Below are 18738 nucleotides of genomic sequence, written 5' to 3' on the forward strand. Positions count from 1 at the left end.
ATTTGGGATTTTGCTCTATCATGTAGTAGCTTCCTCCTTCTATTGTATAGTTTGTTTATGGTTGGGTCCACCAGACAGGACGTCTGCCTTTGGAGGATTGGGTCGGTTTTATTTGGGATTGCAAGATCCATGCATTCCTGAAGGTGTTCATAGAATGCGTTTATAAAGGATTCTGCAGTCTGGGCCATATTTTCCACAGGCCCAGGGGCTTTAAAGTATTCCACCTCAGTTTTGAGGAGTGTGAAATTTGCTTTAGAAAAGTTTTTCACTGTGGTTTTCTGGGCAGGGGGTGGGGTCGGGATGTGAATATCCAGTGAGATTAGTTTATGGTCTGATCTTACCAGTGAGGGATGCACTTCTGGTCTGGAGCATAGAGTCCCCATGTTGGTGATGATCAGGTCCAGTATGTTTTCCCCTCTTGTGGGAGTGGTAACAAGCTGTTCCATAGCATTTGAGTTTATAAATTTTAGGAACTTTTGGGCTAGGGTGTTGGAGCTAGAGTAATGCTCCCAGTCTATGTTTGGGTAGTTGATGTCGCCCAATATAATGGTGTTTGGAGAGACCTTCATATTTTCCAGTGTTCTCAGGAAGGCCGAGTGGAGAAGTTAGAGCGTCTTCTGTGTGGCAACATGCGTGAATGGGCGTTCCTTCGTTGAAGGTTGTGCATTAGGCCCGGCAAGTCAGCATGTAAAAATCTACTGCCAATCATTAGCGGACTGGAGTTCCGCTGTGGCGACCCCTAACCGGGAAAAGCCGAATGACACATACAAACACTAGATCGAATTTTCACTAATTCGAAATAGTGCATGGAATGCTCACTGCTGCGAAAGTGCACTTACGCGAAGTTCAGTACAATGAACGGGTGTTGTACTGAACTTCCGTGCAGTACTCACAGACCTTAGGGTTAGGGCACGGGTCATAGTCGGGCTATCCCCTTACCATGACCCGTGCCCTAACCCTAAGGTCCGTGACGAATGCAGCGCAGTGAAGGACATAGTCACGGACCTTAGGGTTAGGGCATGGGTTAGGGTAAGGGGATAGCTTTACTAACTATCCCTTTACCCTAACCCATGTCCTAACCCTAAGGTCTGTGACTATTGCACCATAGTGGAGGACATAGCTTGTTCTTTTGTCCTCCACTGTGCTGCGGTGTTTTTGGTAAAGTGCACTTACGCAAAAGTTCACTTTCTTTAAAGTGAACTTTTGCAGAAGTGAGGCTTCCTATTACAAGTTTGAAGTAGTGAACTTTCGTTCTTGTAATAGGAATCCATATATATATATATATATATATATATATATATATATATATATATATATATATATATTGAACTTTTCTGCATTTCTGATGTTTCTGTTTCAAAGTAAATGGTTATAGAAATATTTTATTTTATACTGCACTGATTTCTAGCTGCTATGGCAGTGGGTGGAGGTTGATTGAGTGGCAGGCTGAGTTAATTCAGTGCAGTTTTGAGTGACAGCGGTTGTTCACCTTGTAAAGTACTGTCAACACAGACATGTTATCAGCCTGTGGGCGATACTTAGTCTGTGTGGCTACAAGACAGTGTGGTCTAAACTAAAATATCACTGATATAGGTAGGGGGGATACAGGTGCTACAAAGCAAGTAATGTGCAACTCCTGATGGTGAATCCCTTTTTGAGTATTTTAATACTCCACACTGAAACTGACTATAGTGTTTATTTTGGAATTTTTTTTTAATTTCTTAACCGTGATGACATTGCATCATTTGATTGTGTCACAAGTTTTGATAAGTGATCTACACAATGATACCTTGTTTCACACCCCCACAGCAGAAAACCAGTATGTATTTAAGGTATTGCATTAAGCATGTCAGGATATACTTGACACAGAGAATTTCTAGGTCTTTGTCTTTTCCAAGACTAAAGACCTGCAAAAACTACAAGTGCTGTTGGTGACTTCCTGCCTGATGAGGGAAGTAAATCTATATTTTTTTGTCTGTGAGTTGCTTAAACTGATGGAGCTGCTTTCTGTTGTACCTGCTCCATTTTTTCTGTTTTAAGAAATCTGCTTGGCCTGGTGTTTTTATTCTATGTGGCAGATAGACACTTACATTACCTAGGCTGCACATTTCACAGTTTTTTTCCCAATTAGTTAATTTGTTTCTTGAGTGATGCTTAAATACAAAGAACATTTCTGTGTCTTTGTCTTTTCTAATAAGACTCAAGATGAGCACTGTTGATGACACCCTTCTAGTTATTTTCCCCACTTACCCTCCAATTCCTTGACCTGCTTTTTAAACTTGATTTTATGCTGCCCACCATTACTATAAATTGAGCCTTTTAAGCTCTTCCCTTTCTACACTGCTGTTTATATCTTGAAGTATTTTTTGCCTTTCCTTGAGCTTATTTTGGAAAATAATGCATTTTGCCTCAGATTGTATGTTCTACTTATTTGTTTGCTCTGAATTCATTATCTAGCTGGCTGTAGGGTAAAGCAATGCATTTTTACACTCTAGCAAGCAGTTTTCTGTGTTTTTGCATCAAGAGGGCAATGGGTTTCCATGTAATGGCAGTGGGTTTTAGCCTGGTCTGTATAGGCTGTAGAAATACACTAGAGATTTCTCCATGTAGTTAGTTTATTAGCTGGAGGACTTATTAATCAGTTTACCTTGTTTTAGTGTATTTATAAATTCTGCACAATTGAGTGGCTCTTGGCTCATTTCTACAAAGCAAAGTACTTTTATTGAATAATCACACTTTTATAAAGTGTTTAAAGTACACTGCCGTGTCTGTATTTTTAAGTTTGCTTGTGGTAGCATTTCACTCCGGGCACTATTTTTTTACTGTACCTTTACATTAGAAGGACTGAGATTATTCATCTAGTGGCAATAGGTGTTTAAATGTTCTATCTGAGTTAGAAAACACACAAAAAGGCTCTAAGTGTAGTATTACAAGTCCGTTTTCTGTATTTCCAGTGTTGGTATATCTTCAGCACATTTGCACAGAGCTGTGCTAGTGCCCTGTACAGATGCAAACATCTGGAAACATTGCTTATTTTCATTATATTGTGAACGTTTACTGTACTAGTTACCTCATTATAGCACCCATGACCACTTCTACTCAGAGAGCATCTGATTTGGCACTGGGCAACATTGCTGGTTAGGTTAGCTGCAGATTACACCAAGTAAGCACCCTTCCATCATCCAGTGACAGACACCTTCCATTCCTATCCTTTCAATTACACATTAGGACCTGCAACCATTGATGGGCACTTTCCTGCTATCTCTGCATCCAGCTTGATGGACTTGGGCATCCTGAGGCAATGTAACAATTACCTTATGTACAGGGACAACCACTTAATTCCTGAACAGACAAATATATAGTATGTTAGAGCTGTCATTACACATTGACACTGGTGGCCAGACTCTCACATACAGACACAAAAAGCAGCAAACAGGTTGCCAGCTACTCACACACATCACTCACCGCACCCACAAATGGCCACACACATAGACCCACATATGCGGACGTGCTCACATGTATCTTACCCAAACCTCAAAGGCTTCTCAGGCACAATATTCAGAAACTCTGCATGTACGCAAACAAGACAATTGCCATCGCAGCACATAAAGTCGCATCTCATTGTGCCTGAACTACCAAGCCCATAAGGAAAACACTACACAACAAAATATTCTGGTTATAAGAGACTCCATTGTGAGACACACTGATGTCTCTCTTACCAGGCTGGATAAGGGGAAGGTTACAGTTGTATGTCAGGGGCCAGGATTTGCCAGATCATGCAAACACTCAGGTCAATTACCCCTCAGTACCAGTATGAGTCAGTCATAGTCCACGTAGGCATGAATGACCTGAGATGTAACTTCTTGGACTATATGAAGAGAGACATGAATAAGCATTCAAAATATGTGTCACAGGCAAGTATAAGCCTAGCATAGAGCAGCATTCTACCATCTCCAAGAATGATCCCACAATATCAGCAGAAAACAATCGACTTTAACAATTGGCTTAGCTACTTCTGTCATAACAAAGGGGTCCAATATTTGTCACTTTGGGAAGACACGGTTGACAGGCCATGCTACTTTACCAGGGATGATCTTCACCTGTCACCTCTAGGCTTTTGGATATTGAACAAAACATTATCCACCCCTATAGTGCTTTTTTAGGTATTGCCAAATAGACAAACCTTCCAAAATAACAAAAACTACTGAGGACATCCTAAAGGTACTACTGTTCAATGGTAGGAGCTTCAACAAGAAATTGCACTCCCTCAAAGCTTTCCTTGCCATGGAGTATACAGACATCTGTGCAGTTACTGAAACATGGTTCAAAATCATGGAAAGCACTCTGGCAGTGCATGGCTATAATGCCTTTCAAACATTTTGACCACCCACTGAACATGAAAGAGCAAAATGCAGAGGTGTATCTAGCTGCATAAACAATAAGCACACCTCAAGGCTGGTCAAACACTATGACATGCTTGAGCTACTCAACATCCAACTAACCATGGGAAAAATCCACTACAATGTTCTTGTTAGCTACAGGTCCCCCACCATGAACCAGGAAAGCCGTACATCATTCCTAAAATTACTATAATCACTCACCATCCAGTCCAGTACCATACTCATGGGTGATTTTAACTACTCCTCCTTTAATTGCGAGGCATACATGACCACTAACATGCAATCCCAAAGATTTCTTGACTTTATAAATTCAAATGTCCTGGAGCAGCTAGCCTGCACTCCCATTAGGGGAACAAATATCCTAGATCTGGTGCTGACAAATATGGGAGAGTTCTGCACCCCTCCTGGTGTGATGTCTTCTCTGGTACAATCAAATCACAAAGCAGTCTCCCTTGAAATAAAGGTAAAACTAGTCCCCATACGTTTCAAGGACTGAAGGTGCATATAAATAGTCAGCACATAGGTTCATAGGTTCATACTAGGCTATCTGCCCTAGGACATTTATAAGCCTAGCCAGAGTTGTGTGGCTTTCACCACTCCTTAGGTTGAAGAATACTATACCCATTAGTTTGCCGTGCCTCTGTCCAGCAGTGATACAGAGATGATCCCCGGGGTAAACCTACGATCTCCCATCCACTGGTCAAGATTCCTCTTGAACAGAGCCAGCAAGGTGCTCTGACTCACATGGACCGGGATTCTGTTCCACAGCATAGGGAGTCTCTGGGTGATGAATCTGTCCCTCCAGCACGTCCTATTTATATCCGTGTTGAGGTTTAAGTCTCTTGCTCTTGTGGCTCTGGTGGATTTGGATTTTTTGAGGTGGAGCATGTCCATTAATTCCGGGTTGGACATGGCCTTGTATGTCAGGCACAGGTCACCTCTGAGCAGACGGTATGCGACTGAATAGAGCTGGAGTTTCTTCAGTCAGGCAGCATATGGCATATTTTTGAGCCCCTTTATCCTTTTGGTGAGGAACTTTTGGGGTCTTTCCAATTGCTGCAGGTGTCGGGTAAGATACATTCTGAATGGGGCATTGTACTCAATCATTGGTCTGATAAGTGAAGAGTACAGGGGAACAATGACCTCCCTTGATCTGGATGTGAATCCCTTCATAATCAGGTGGGCAATGTAGAAGGTCCTCCTAACCACTTTGGCAATGTGAGTGTCAAAAGAAAGGTTACTGTCAACTTGGGTCCCCAGGTCCCTGATAACCTCTTCTGTGCTTAATGAATTGCTACCTATGTGGTAACTTAGGGTTACCTTGTTTTTACCAAAGGGTATGACTATACATTTTTTGGCGTTTAGCTTAAGGCCATGGCTCTGGCACCAGTTATCCGTTTCTATGAGACCTCTCTGAAGGATATCCGTGTCTGATGGATTTTCAACTATGGCGCCCAGTTTGCAGTCATCTGCAAACTTTGTCAGCCACAATCCTCCTATGTTTGCCTGCACTTCTGAAAAGTAGATGCCGAACAAGAGGGGGCCCAGGACTGAGCCCTGTGGGACACCGCTTGTGACCGGCTTGGAGTCTGACATGGCACCAGCAACTCTAACCCTGTGGGTTCTGTCCTTGAGCCAGTTTGCAACCCATCTTGTGACATATGGGTTTACATTTAAGCTGGTGAGCTTTTCTATGATACCCGAGTGGGGTATTGTGTCGAAAGCTTTTGCAAGGTCAAGGTAGGCTGTGTGAACTGCCTTACCCTCATCAATGGCCTTGGTGACTGTTTCAAAAAAGTCGACCAAGTTCAAGAGGCATGATCTGCCCTTGACAAAGCCGAACTGGGTAGGATCCAATGTCTGTAGGTCCTTTATGTCTTTATTTATGAGTTCCATTATGATCCTCTCCAACTATGGCTTTGCAGACCGGGCTTGTTAAGCTTATGGGGAGGTAATTACCAGGGTCCGTAGAAGCACCGCCTTTCTGGAGTGGGACCACAGTTGCCGTACGCCACTCTTTGGGTACGTATCCTGTGGTAAGGCTAAGATTAAACAGCAGCCTTATGTGTGGGTTTAGTTCCACATTGAGTTCGTGTAGCACACAGCCGGGGACACCATCCGGTCCCATTGATGCTGTGTTTTTAGCTTTAGAGAGAGCAGCTCTCACCTGGGTATTTGAGATGGTTGGGAGGCTACACTCTGCTGGGATAGATATTTCTCCTTTTGGGGGGGAGGGAGGGGAGAAATTTGCACTGAGCCTGTCTGCCAGTATGTTTGCAATGTCTGTGGGTTCAGTGATTTTTGTATCATTTTGGACTAATTCTGAGCATATCTGGGAGTTTCCACCCAGGTTTCTAACATAGCTAAAGAAGGCCTTATGATTGTCTTTTGAGTCCTTGGCGATTTTTCTCTCAAAGTTGGCCTTGGAAGATTTTATGAGTGATCGTAGTTTTTTACTAGTATTGATCAGAGATGTCTTCCCTTTTAGGGATTTTGCTCTATCTTGTAGTAGCTTTCTCCTCTTGTTGTAAAGTTTGTTTATGGCTGGGGTCCACCAGATCGGGCTTGCCTTTGGTGGAAAGGGTCTTGATTTTATTTGGGATTGCTTAATCCATGCAATCCTGGAGGTGCTCGTAGAAAGCATTTGTAAGGGATTCAGCAGTGTGGGTTGTGGTTTCCAATGGCTCAGGGGCCTTGAAGGATACCACACCAGTCTTAAGAAGTGTGAAGTTGGCTTTTGAGAAGTTCTTCACTGTGGTCTTTTTTGTTGGGGGTGGGGGAGGGATGTGGATCTCCAGTGAGATTAGTTTATGGTCTGATCTCACCAATGAGGGATATACTTCCGGTGTGGAGCATTTTGTCCCCATGTTTGTGATGATCAGGTCTAGTATATTTTCACCTCTTGTGGGAATGGTGACAAGTTGTTCCATAGCATTTGAGTTTATGAACTCCAGGAACCTTTGGGTTAGGGTATTGGGGCTTGAGTAATGTTCCCAGTCTATGTTTGTGTAGTTGAAGTCATCCAATATGATGGTGTTTGGAGAGACATTTATGCTCTCCAGTGTCTTCAGGAAGACTGTGTGGGGTTCCTGAGTTTGAGAGGGTGGCCTGTAACATGCTACAAACTGTAGAACAGTTTTGCCTATGGTTAATTGCACCTGAATGGTCTCTGATGCTTCGTGAGTTGCCACCAGCCTGGAGGTGTGGGTATCCTTGATGAATATGGATACACCCCCTCCTTTTGTGGTACGGTCCGGGTTTTGGGGCCGGAACGCATGATATGAGGTAAAACCTGATAGTGCCGGGGTGCACTCAGGAGCCTTGAACCAGGTTTCAGTCACAGCACAGACATCGATGTTCTCCATACTGAGGAGGGCTTCGAGGGCGTGCATCTTGAGATTTAGACTTCTGGCATTGAGCAGCATTACCCTTAGTTTTTTTCCATTATTATTTTCTAGGGCGGTGGGTATAGAATTTGAGCCTTGTCTAAAAAAGGCACTATGGGGGTGGCAAGAGCCTTTGCCAATATCCGGAAACCCAGGGGTGACAGGTGCAAGCCGTCCCTTGCGAAGCAGCGTGGCTTGTCAAGCATGTCATTCCAGGCAGACAGACATTGGATCCCCTTAGAATGACACCAGAAATTAAGCCAATTATTAAAACTGATAATTTTGTCTCTGTATTGTGGCATAATTCTTGGTGAAGGTAGGATACTGCTCAGGGTCAGGGTCATACCAGCCTGGGCTACATAATCTGAGAGCTCCTCTATGTCTCTTTTCATGTAGTCCAGGGAGGTACATCTCAGGTCATTCACACCGGCATGGACAATGACTGAGTCATACTTGTACTTGCTGTGGAGTGACCAGAGTGCTTGTGTTATGTGGCGGATTCTAGCGCCCGACAGGCAGCTTACTGTGACCATCTCCTTGTTCAGTCTGGTGAGTGGGACATCAGTTTGTCTGACTATGGAGTCACCTATGACAAGTGTGTCTGGCATTGTGTTTGGCCTTAAGGGCTGTGACTGATTTGCACACTGACTTTGTGATCTATGTGTTGCTTGTGTTATGTCATGAGGTGGCAGTTGTTTGGGTGTCTGCTTTGGAGGCCTCTGCTGTTTTGGTAGATTTTTTATCAGTGCCTCCGAGTATGTCTTTGTGTGTTTATGTGTTTGATTTGTAGTTGTGATAGTTCTATGTGAGACTGGGTTTATGGTGTGTGTGGTTACCTTCTCCTCCTGTCCGGTTTTGCCAGTCCTGAGTTGAGAGAGCTCAGCCTCCAGTTTGGCTATATAGTTGCATCTCTCGCATGTATTTGTGTTTTGTGGGAGGAGGAGAGGGTTGTCTGTGTACATGAGGCAATTGTAACATTGCCTCAATATTCCCAGATTCACCAGCTGAACAGGAGAGGACGCTAGCAACTGACCCTTTGACATGCTAGAAGAAATGAAAGTTTGCTGTGTAACTGAGTCAGAAGGGACCTATAGGGAAGTGGGTATCAAGGGGGTTTTAAGCTAGTGAAGTACTTTGTATAATATAGAAGTGCTTTACCTGACTAAAAAATGCTTTAGGAACAAGTGCTGAGCTTTACAGATAGAGAATAGACTGTTTAGATTACAAGTAGAGCAGTTCTAAGGGAAAAAATGAAGAGCAGACTTTACAGAGCCAGAAATAGTTTAACCTTGTTTAACCGGCGCTGCCCGATGGTGCTCTAGTGGCAACTCCGTGCTAAATGCAGAAAGGCAATAAGTCAGTAGTACAGGCTAGCACACTTTAGTGGGCAGCCAAACAATTACATTAAATAGCAAACAAACACTTTTCGACTTGAATTAGACTAATTTCGACTAAAATGTACTTTTAAGTGCAGATAATAAAAAATGGAGTAAATAACTATGAAAACAGTTAAAGCTTGCTCTAGGTAAGCAGTAGAAGGTAAAACAAATATAAAAAACAGCAGGATACTTAATCAGGAAAGCAGTCGCTTTTTTTCAGTTCTCTGTAGCCAGGAAGACTCAACAGGACCACGTGGAGCTGTGCTAGCTTCAGTGCCATTTTGAGAGTTCAGTCAGAGAGTGAGCATGTATGAGTGTAATAGCTAGTTTGTTTATAAGTTTATCTAAGTTAAAGTTATTAAGCCTCAATCCTGATGTGTTTGTACATAATAAAGCTGTTTGAACAGAAACCATGAAGTCTTGTCTATTGTATCCTGACTAGATGAGCGACATGGTGTCAGAACCGAGATTCCAGAGACTGATATTCAGAGCTATGAGGTGCAGAGATAACAGTGAAGGTAAACTAAGAGAAACAAGCATGAAAAAGAGCCAGAAAAGAACCAAAGGTAATGAAAACTTGCATGAACAGTTTATTTTATAAAAAAGGTAAACCGAGCATTACAAGGGTACAAACCACATTATTAAACAAGCAAGAGACACAAAAGGTTTATTGAATAAACAAAATGTTTAAGGTTAAGATATTTGATAAAATGATTGTCATAAAAGCACATAAAGGGTCAGAAATTACCTCAGAACTGCAAAACGAGCATGTTAAAGCAAAACGGGCATGTTTATAGTAAAATGGGCACAAGAAAAGTACAATGGGCATGAAAAAAGATTAAATGAGCAAAATGAATATAATAAGGGCAAAAAGGGCACATTAAGCATAAATAAAGCAAGGCAACTGCATGTTTTTTTGCAAAGTGCTGTGTTTTGGCATAGTTACTATTTTGCATTATATTCAGGGCATAACTAGAGTTATTTGAAGTATCTCAAATGTGTAAAAGTGCTCATAGTGTATGCTTATTACTGTACATTTATTCCAAAGAGATTGTTTGTCTGCAAAGTGCAACTATTTCATAAAGTGCAGTCGAAATACAGCCATTTCCGAAAGTTTCTTGTACTGGGTGTGTCTATTTGCAAAGTACTGGCATTACAGAGTGTTTTTTGTGCTGTAAAGAGTTATTTAGTAAAGTACTGCCATTTCGTGGAAGTCTCAGTGTGCTTTGTATTGTTTATTCACAAAGTGCAATTACTTCAAATGTTTCTTACTCTGAGCTTCTTCTGCCTAGTTCATTTGCACAGTACAGTTATTTTGAGATGTTTCTTGCACTGATAAGAGGTGATTTCTTACATTACAGTGATTTCATGAGATTTACAGTGCCCAAGAGACTTATTTCACAAAGTTCAGTTATTCAGAGGCTTGTTGTGCTATTGGGCATAGCTACAAGTACTGGTATAAATCTCTGGCATATATGTATGTGTGTATGTTCATGCATATTTGCAAAACCCTTCACTGGTATGTGTTAATATGGCAGATGGATTTTGAAACCCTCACCACTTGTATTTGATCAGAATATTGCAGAGAATTGGAGAATATTTGAGCAAGAGTATGATATTTTATACAAACAGCTTATTCTGACAAAAATGCATATACTAGGGCATTCATTTTGCTAAACATAGCTGGGTCAGAGCCCATTGAAAGAGAACATTCATTTTTGTATGCACCAGCTGTATATGAGGGAGAAGGTGAAAACCGTCACATTGTTGTACAGACTGAATCAAGGGAAGACCCTGAGTGTTTGAAGTGCAAATTCAGATAAATGTTTAAACCTCAGACAAATATTACATTAAAGAGGGATTTATTTTACACAAGAGATCAAGAACCAGGGGAAACTTTTGCAACTTATATAACTGACCTGAGAAACAAAGCTAAAATGTGTCAGTTTGGTGACTTAAAAGATGAGTTGATAAATGACAGGCTTGTGTGTGGTATTAATAGTGCTGCAGTGAGAAAGATTTTGCTTTGTGACAATTTAACATTGAGCAAAGCTACTGAGATTTGTTAAATCCAAGAAGTTACAGAAAGGCACACAAGTATGCTTGCAAGTGATGAGTATGGTTTCAGCAAGCTCCAGAGCAAATGTAGATAACATGCAACACATGGCAAACAGAAGCAGGCCTGAGCACATGGCAGCCACAGCCCCTGCTGGTTCACAAGGGAAACCACATTGTTTTCCAGCAAATTCTAAGAAAAGAGCATGCTCAGTGCAATACAAGTGTGAGTCAGCAAAACCCAAATCCAGCTTTATTGTTAACTGTTGCAATTGTGGTGTCAATCATGAGTCTAAAAGAGATAAATGCTTAATATTTGGTCAGCAATGCCACAAGTGTAAAAAATAGAATAATTTTTAAAGGTTTTGCAAATCAAGTAAACCTCAAACAGTTATAAAGAAAGGTCACTCAAAAAAGCAAACTAATCAATTGCAGCAGTCTACTTTCTACTCAGATTGTGTATCAGTAGTTGTTGAAAATGTTGATGCAGTGAATTTGTTGACAAAAATGAAATGTTTTGTGCTGTCCAGATCAATGGTAAATCCACTGAAATCAAAGTAGGCACTGGTTCAAAGTGTAGTGTTATGTCAGCAGATACTTTTGCTAAAGTGAGAGCTAATGAACAACTCAATGTGGCTAGCTGTATGAAACTTGTTGCTTATGGAGGTGAAGAAATTCAAACTGAAGGCTCAGTAGTACTTTCATGTTATTTGGCTAAGAACTGTTACAGCTTGTTTATTCTATGTAGTCCGAAGACCTGTGCAGTCATTATTGGGTCTCATAGACAGTTTGAGAATTAATTCACTTTCTTTTACCAAAGAAGTTCATCATGTAAGCATATTTCCTAGTTCCAATTTTACTGAAGCCATTTTTCTCCGAGTATGCTGATGTTTTCAATGACAAGTTGGGCAAACTTCCAGTTGTGTATTCTATGAAGTTAGACCCAGAGGTCAGTCCAGTGGTCAGACCAGCAAGAAAAGTTTCAATAGCTATGCAGGATAGAGTCAAAGCTCAGTTGAATAAAATGGTGCAGCAAGGTGTAATTTGTTCAGTTACAGAACCAACCGAATGGGTGTCATCCATGGTAACAGCCCAGAAAAAAGGCTCAGCTGAAATCAGAATATGTATTGACCCAAGATAATTGCACAAAACATTAAAGAGACTGCATAATCCAAAGTGTACAGTCAAGCAAGTCACAACCCTAATGCCAAATGCTACTGTTTTTTCTGTCTTAAATGCGAAAAGTTCATTTTGGCAGGTGATGCTTGATCGCAAATCTCATTACTGACTACTTTCAGTACCCCGTTTGGCAGATATAAATTCCTCAGGATTTCATTTGGAATAAATTCTCCAAGTAAAGTCTTTCAGCATGTAATGGAGCAAATTTTGCAGGGTATCCTTGTGCCATAATAGTAGATGATTTATTAGTTGGAGGCAATGGTGAAGCAGAGCATGACATAAACATTAACAGAGTTCTAGACAGAGCATGTGAAGTGAACTTAAAGCTCAAACCTCTGAAGTGCAAATTCAGACTACCAGAAGTTACATATGTAGGTCATTTATTTACCAGCACTGGCTTGCAACCAGATTCGTCCAAACAACCAGCCATTCTTGAGATGCTAGAACCAGATAACGATCAAGCTCTACATCATTTTCTTGGTATGGTAAACTATTTAGGCAAGTTTATACCAGACTTCAGTGAGCTGACAGGACCCTTGAGAGAGCTGACATGCAAAAATATTACATGGTCTTGGTTGGAACAGCACCAGAAAGCATTTGAAGACCTTAAGCAGAAAATTACCACCCCACCTACATTAAGCTACTATGATGTCAATAAATCAGTAACCCTTTCCTGTAATGCTTCAAAATGTGGTCTTGGCACAGTCATTCTTCAAGAAGGCAGACCGGTAACCTATTCATCAAGAACTCTTACCCAAACTAAAATACAGTATGCTCAAACTGAGAAAGAACGTTTGGCAATAGTATTTGCATGTTCAAAGTTTCATGATTATATCTATGGCCAAGCTATTTTGATTGAAACTGATCACCAATCTTTAGTTACTATTTTAAAGAAGTCTACGTATTCAGCTCCAGCAAGATTAATAAGGATGATGCTCAAATTGCAAAAGTACAACTTCAAAATGGTCTAAACAAAAGGCAAACGTCTTTATCTGGCTGCTACCTTATCCAGATTACCCAGAAATACAACGGAACAGCTTCATGCAGAGAATTTTGACTTTGACTTAATGGAAGTGCATAATTTTTCTACCACGAGACTTGATGAGCTGAGAGATCATATAAAGACTGATCCAATTTTGCAAAAGCTCAACCACTACACTAATATTGGATGGCTATCAAAGCAATATAGTGTACAGCCTGATGTGCAGACTTATTTTTCTTACAGAGATGAGATTTTGAAGGAAGATGGCATTATTTTCATAATTCCTAAAATTGCTGTTCCTGCTTCCTTACAACATGAATATATCCAGATTTTGCATCGTGGTCACCCCGGTTCCAAATCTACCAAAAGAAGGGCGAGAGGACTGGTATTTTGGCCTTCTCTAGAAAAAGACATTGATAAAGTACTTTCTTCTTTTTCAATATGCAATGGTGCTAAACTGCATTTGTGGGGGGACCCACTTCAGCTAAGTCAAGTTCCTGAACTACCTTGGTCAACAGTAGCCGCTGATCTATTTGAGTGGAACAGTCAGCATTACTTCGTATTGATAAACTCTTATTTGAACTGGTATGAAATTGATTTACTACCTAACGTAACATCTACTGCTGTTATTACTAAGTTGAAATGTCATTTATCAGTCCATGGTAGTCCACACAAAGTTATTTCTGACAATGGTACTCAATTTACTAGTTAGCTGTTTTAGAAATTTGCAGAAGACTGGGACTTTGTACATGTTGCTAGTAGTCCAGAATATCCACAGTCAAATGGACTAGCTGAATGTGTAGTGCAGAGTGCAAAGCAATTACTTGAGAGGTCAAAGTATGACAATACTGATGTCTTTTTGAATTTATGTAATCTCAAAAACATACCCCGTCATGATATACTTGGCTCACCTTCTCAGAGACTTCTGTCTAGGCAAACCAGAACAACATTGCTTATCAGTTCCAGTTTGTTGAGGTCTAAAGTTAAGAACAACAGGACAATCAGAGCTCAACTATTAAGTCCAGCTATGATAAATTGAGCAGATTTCTTTGGCCATTGAAAGAAGAAGAGATAGTGAGGATACAAATTACGAAAGGTTTCGACCAGATTGGTCAAGTAACAGGTATATGTTCCGAGGCGAGATCCTACTTTGTAGAATCTGAGGGTGTGGAGTACAGGGGAAATTGCAGACATCTTCTTCCTGTATCAGAATCAATATTGCAGCATTGTTCCTGTAGCACAGACTTTAGACCTCAGAGCAACCCAGACAATGTTCCTGTTGTAGAATGTGTCTTAACTTCTACTTCTGTTCCTGATGATGTTCCTGATGTCCCAAAAGTTGAACATTGAGCAGAGACAGTCCCAGTTGTTAAACCTGATTCTCATTTTTATGTCACACAATTTGGTTGTATTTCCAGACCTAGTGTGAAATACACAGCAACCTGGACATAATTATTTATATGTATTTAGTTCTGTATAATTGAATGACAACAAATTATTTATATTGAGTGCATGTCAATTAATGTCATCAGCATTGCATGACTTATTTCTCAAAGAGGGAGGATGTGGAATAGAATATGCATGCTGTATTTTTAAGAAGCATTTCAAGGACTGAACGTGCATATAGTCAGCATGTGCTAGCTTCACTGACATTTTGAGAGTGCAACCAGAGATTGAGCATGTATGAGTGTAATAGTTAATTTGTTTATAAGTTTATCTAAGTTAAAGTTATTAAGCCTCAATCCTGATGTGTTTGTACATAATAAAGCTGCTTGAACAGAACCCACAAAGTCTCATCTATTTTATCCTCACTAGACGAGTGACACCATACCTAACCTCAAAAACTTTAAGAACTTACCTAAGGTAAATCACCCCCTATTAAAGAATAGTATAGCTAGTTTCTAAGCTCCCCCAAATCCAGAAAACACAGAAACCTATCCAGAGGCATACACAAAAGCCCTGTATGACCATATAATCAACTGCGTAGAAGCAGCAGTACCAGACTCAAATAAACCCAGGTCAAACCACAAGAACAAGCCACCCTGGTATTAATAGGTTGTACAACAAAAGAAAGAAAATCCTGTCGAGAAGTAAGAGGGAGCGTTCACAAGAGAGCAAAAAGTTCCTCATTAGTCTAAACAAGTGAATCAGGGAACTAATTAAGTCGCTGAAAGCAGACTTTGAGGTAGAAATAGCCACCGAAGCTAATGATAACCATAAGGCATTTTTCAGTTGTGTCCACAGTCTTAAGAACAACACCCAACAATGTGCAGAATTAGTTTTAGATGGTATCATCTATACTCAGCCAGAAGATGTAGAAAATCTGTTGGCTGACAAATTCAACTTAAATTTCACCTCCCCATCACCCCCAGTTCTCCCCCAAGAAATACCCTCCACCACTCCACTGCCAATTATCATAAACAGAAAGGTTGTTTCTGCTCTCTATAAAGCTAAAAACACAGCTTTAATGGGGCCTGACAATATAACAGGTTGCCTCTTAAACAACTTAAATTAGGATTTATCAGGCCTGTTTGGATCACTATTTAACCACAGCCTCCTGACTGTCTTTGTCCTGATAGAGTGGAGGACAGCAACAGTCATCCTTCTGCATAAAGGGGGGCCATCTACTGACCAGAGAAATTATAGACCCTTAAGGCCATGGAAAGAATAATCATGGACCTGATAAATAATGACATAGGAAACCTTCAAATACTGGACCCAACCCATTTGACTTTGTCAAAAGCAGGTCATGCCTACTGAATCTGATGGATTTCTTTGAGAAAGTCAAGGCCATGGATGATGGTAAAACAGTACATACTGTCTACCTCGACCTGGCCAAGGCATTTGGCAAAGTTCGCCACTCAGATATTATTGATAAACTCATAAAATTGGGCATAAATCCCTCCATCACCAGACAGATAGCCAGTTGGCTCACAGACAGGACACATAGTTAAAGTGGGTAAATCCAGATCCAGCAAGAAGCCAGTTACTTGTTGTGTGCCACAGGGCTCAGTGCTGGGACCACTCCTGGTCATAGTATACTTCTCTGAAGTCAAGGCTAATGCAGAAGCCCTCTGGATGACAAAGTTTGCCAATGCCTGCAATCACTGAATCCCCCAGCAATGTAGATATCCTCAGGAGGGTCTAGATCAGACAAATAATTGGTGCCAGAACCATGGCTTAAAGCTAAATGTGACAAAAGGCACTATCATACCTTTTGGGAAGTTAAATACCCCTGCAAATTACAACTGCAATAGCACACCCCTAAGGATAGATTCACAAGTGAGAGATCTAGGCACACAGATAGATGGTAGCCTGAACTTTGACCACCATGTATCCACAATGGGGAGGATGTCCTTTTATGTAGCACAACTTATAAGTAAAGGTATGTCATCCAGGTCCAAGGAAATTATAGTCCCACTCTACTCAGCATCTAGTTAGACAAATAATTGAGTACAATGCACCATTTAGCATATACTTGACTAGGGACTTACAGCAGATGGAGTGACCAGAGAGGTTCCTCAGAAAGAAAATACAGGGTGTAAATACCATGAACTATGCAGATAGAGTAAAATCCCTATCCATTTACTTTGTCTCCTGCCGACTCTTAAGGGGTGCCCTATGCCTGACCTACAAGGCACTCATAAATCCAGCCCCGATGGAGCTGCTACACATCTGCAAGTCAAGCAGCATGAGGGTCACCCAATTTAGGGATCTAAATTTAATCAGTGACTCACACAAAACATGTTGAAGAGGCAAATATGTGTCTTAGAGATTGCCCCTTCTTTGGAACAGGCTTCCTTTGCACATTAAGCAGAGCCCTTCACTGACCTGCTTCAAATGCATTTTGGATAAATTGATGGGGAGTCGCAAATTCACACCTGTGGTAGTGCCTGTCTTCCTTGTGGACCAAGGCAATTTGTAAGATGCTCAATGCACAGGCATAAATCCATGCCATCTACTTGCACCTGAGGCGATATATTGGGTAAATCGGGCTATATTGGCTGGGCTTGTAAAGGCCCTTAAGCCATTAGCCTAGTATCTTCTATGAACTTATGATGTATTTCATTTTAATTGCATGACAATTTTTGATTGCATGCTTAGTATCACAACCTATGCTATGCTACGTAGTAAGTTTAAACCATCCGACATCTAGGATGTTGTAAAGATTTGTGCTCAGTTTTCTTTCTCACACTGAGTTACTGCTCAAAATGCAGCTGTTTGATCCTCAAGAGATCTGCTCAGTTCATTTCTATAAGTATGTCATGTTGGCTTGGTGCCTAGCAGCTATCTGGTGTTTCCACATGGTGGTGTTATTCTTTCATGGAAATCTGTATTATGTGTTGCTGTCTGTGCAGGGTCAAATTTATTCTACATTTAGGTCTAATAAAGCAGATTCTGTTGAAATCTGTCCCTGATTCATTGAGAGCAAAGTTTCTACTTAATGAATATTATTATGAGGTTTTTGTTCCGTTAAAGGATCCCTGAATCGGTGTGGAATTCCAGCATTTTAAGACATGGAGAATGACAGGCTAAAATATTTACTAACTGTACCTATCTGGAATGATACAGAAGCAGATCAGATACAAACGGATACAGAAAATGGACAGGGAAGAATGGGCCTAGAAAATATGAATTTAGGGACTTTTTCTAAACTAGAAAAGCAACTGAAATGCATGCAGGGTCTCTACTGGGAACACATTTATTTACAACAAAGCATAGATAAGAGGAGACTACCCCGGGGACTTAGATTGAACAAAAGACCAGTGTGGAAAAATATGGATGATTCACTTTCTAAGGAATGGGAAGATATTTTAGAGGATGCCAGCTACAAACTTATTTGTCTGCTAGTAAGAAACAACCTTAGTGTGCAGGAAGCTACAAAGGCTGACATCACATCTTTAAAAACAACATTGGAAAATGAGAACCACAATAACGTAGATGCTAAATTTGAGCTACTTAAAGAAAGAGTGAAAGGATATGAGCAGTCCATTAAAGAAAGAAAGATTAATAAAATGAAATGAGATCAACTGGACAAAGATGATCCTGGGAGACTTACTAGGAGGTACAATAATAATATCAACAACAACAGGAGAACCAACAACAGACAAGGTTCTAATTATTACAGGGGATATAAGGGAAAATATAACTGTGCCAGCAGACCTCAACGGGATTTTCTCATGGGAGATCCTCGCATGAAACCAGACAGGGGCACAATACAGGACCACCAGGAGACTGCCCCTACAACGTCTCATTCCCCACAATCCCAATCCCCTCTGGCTATCAACACTCCACAGAAGCCTTTGACATCACAGAAGGATCAGGACAGGAACATAAGCCACAGCGGCAACCAGAAC

The sequence above is a fragment of the Protopterus annectens genome, chromosome 2.part0 (genome assembly GCF_019279795.1).
Source record: "Protopterus annectens isolate FY-2018-M chromosome 2.part0, PAN1.0, whole genome shotgun sequence".
Lineage (NCBI taxonomy): Eukaryota > Metazoa > Chordata > Ceratodontiformes > Protopteridae > Protopterus > Protopterus annectens.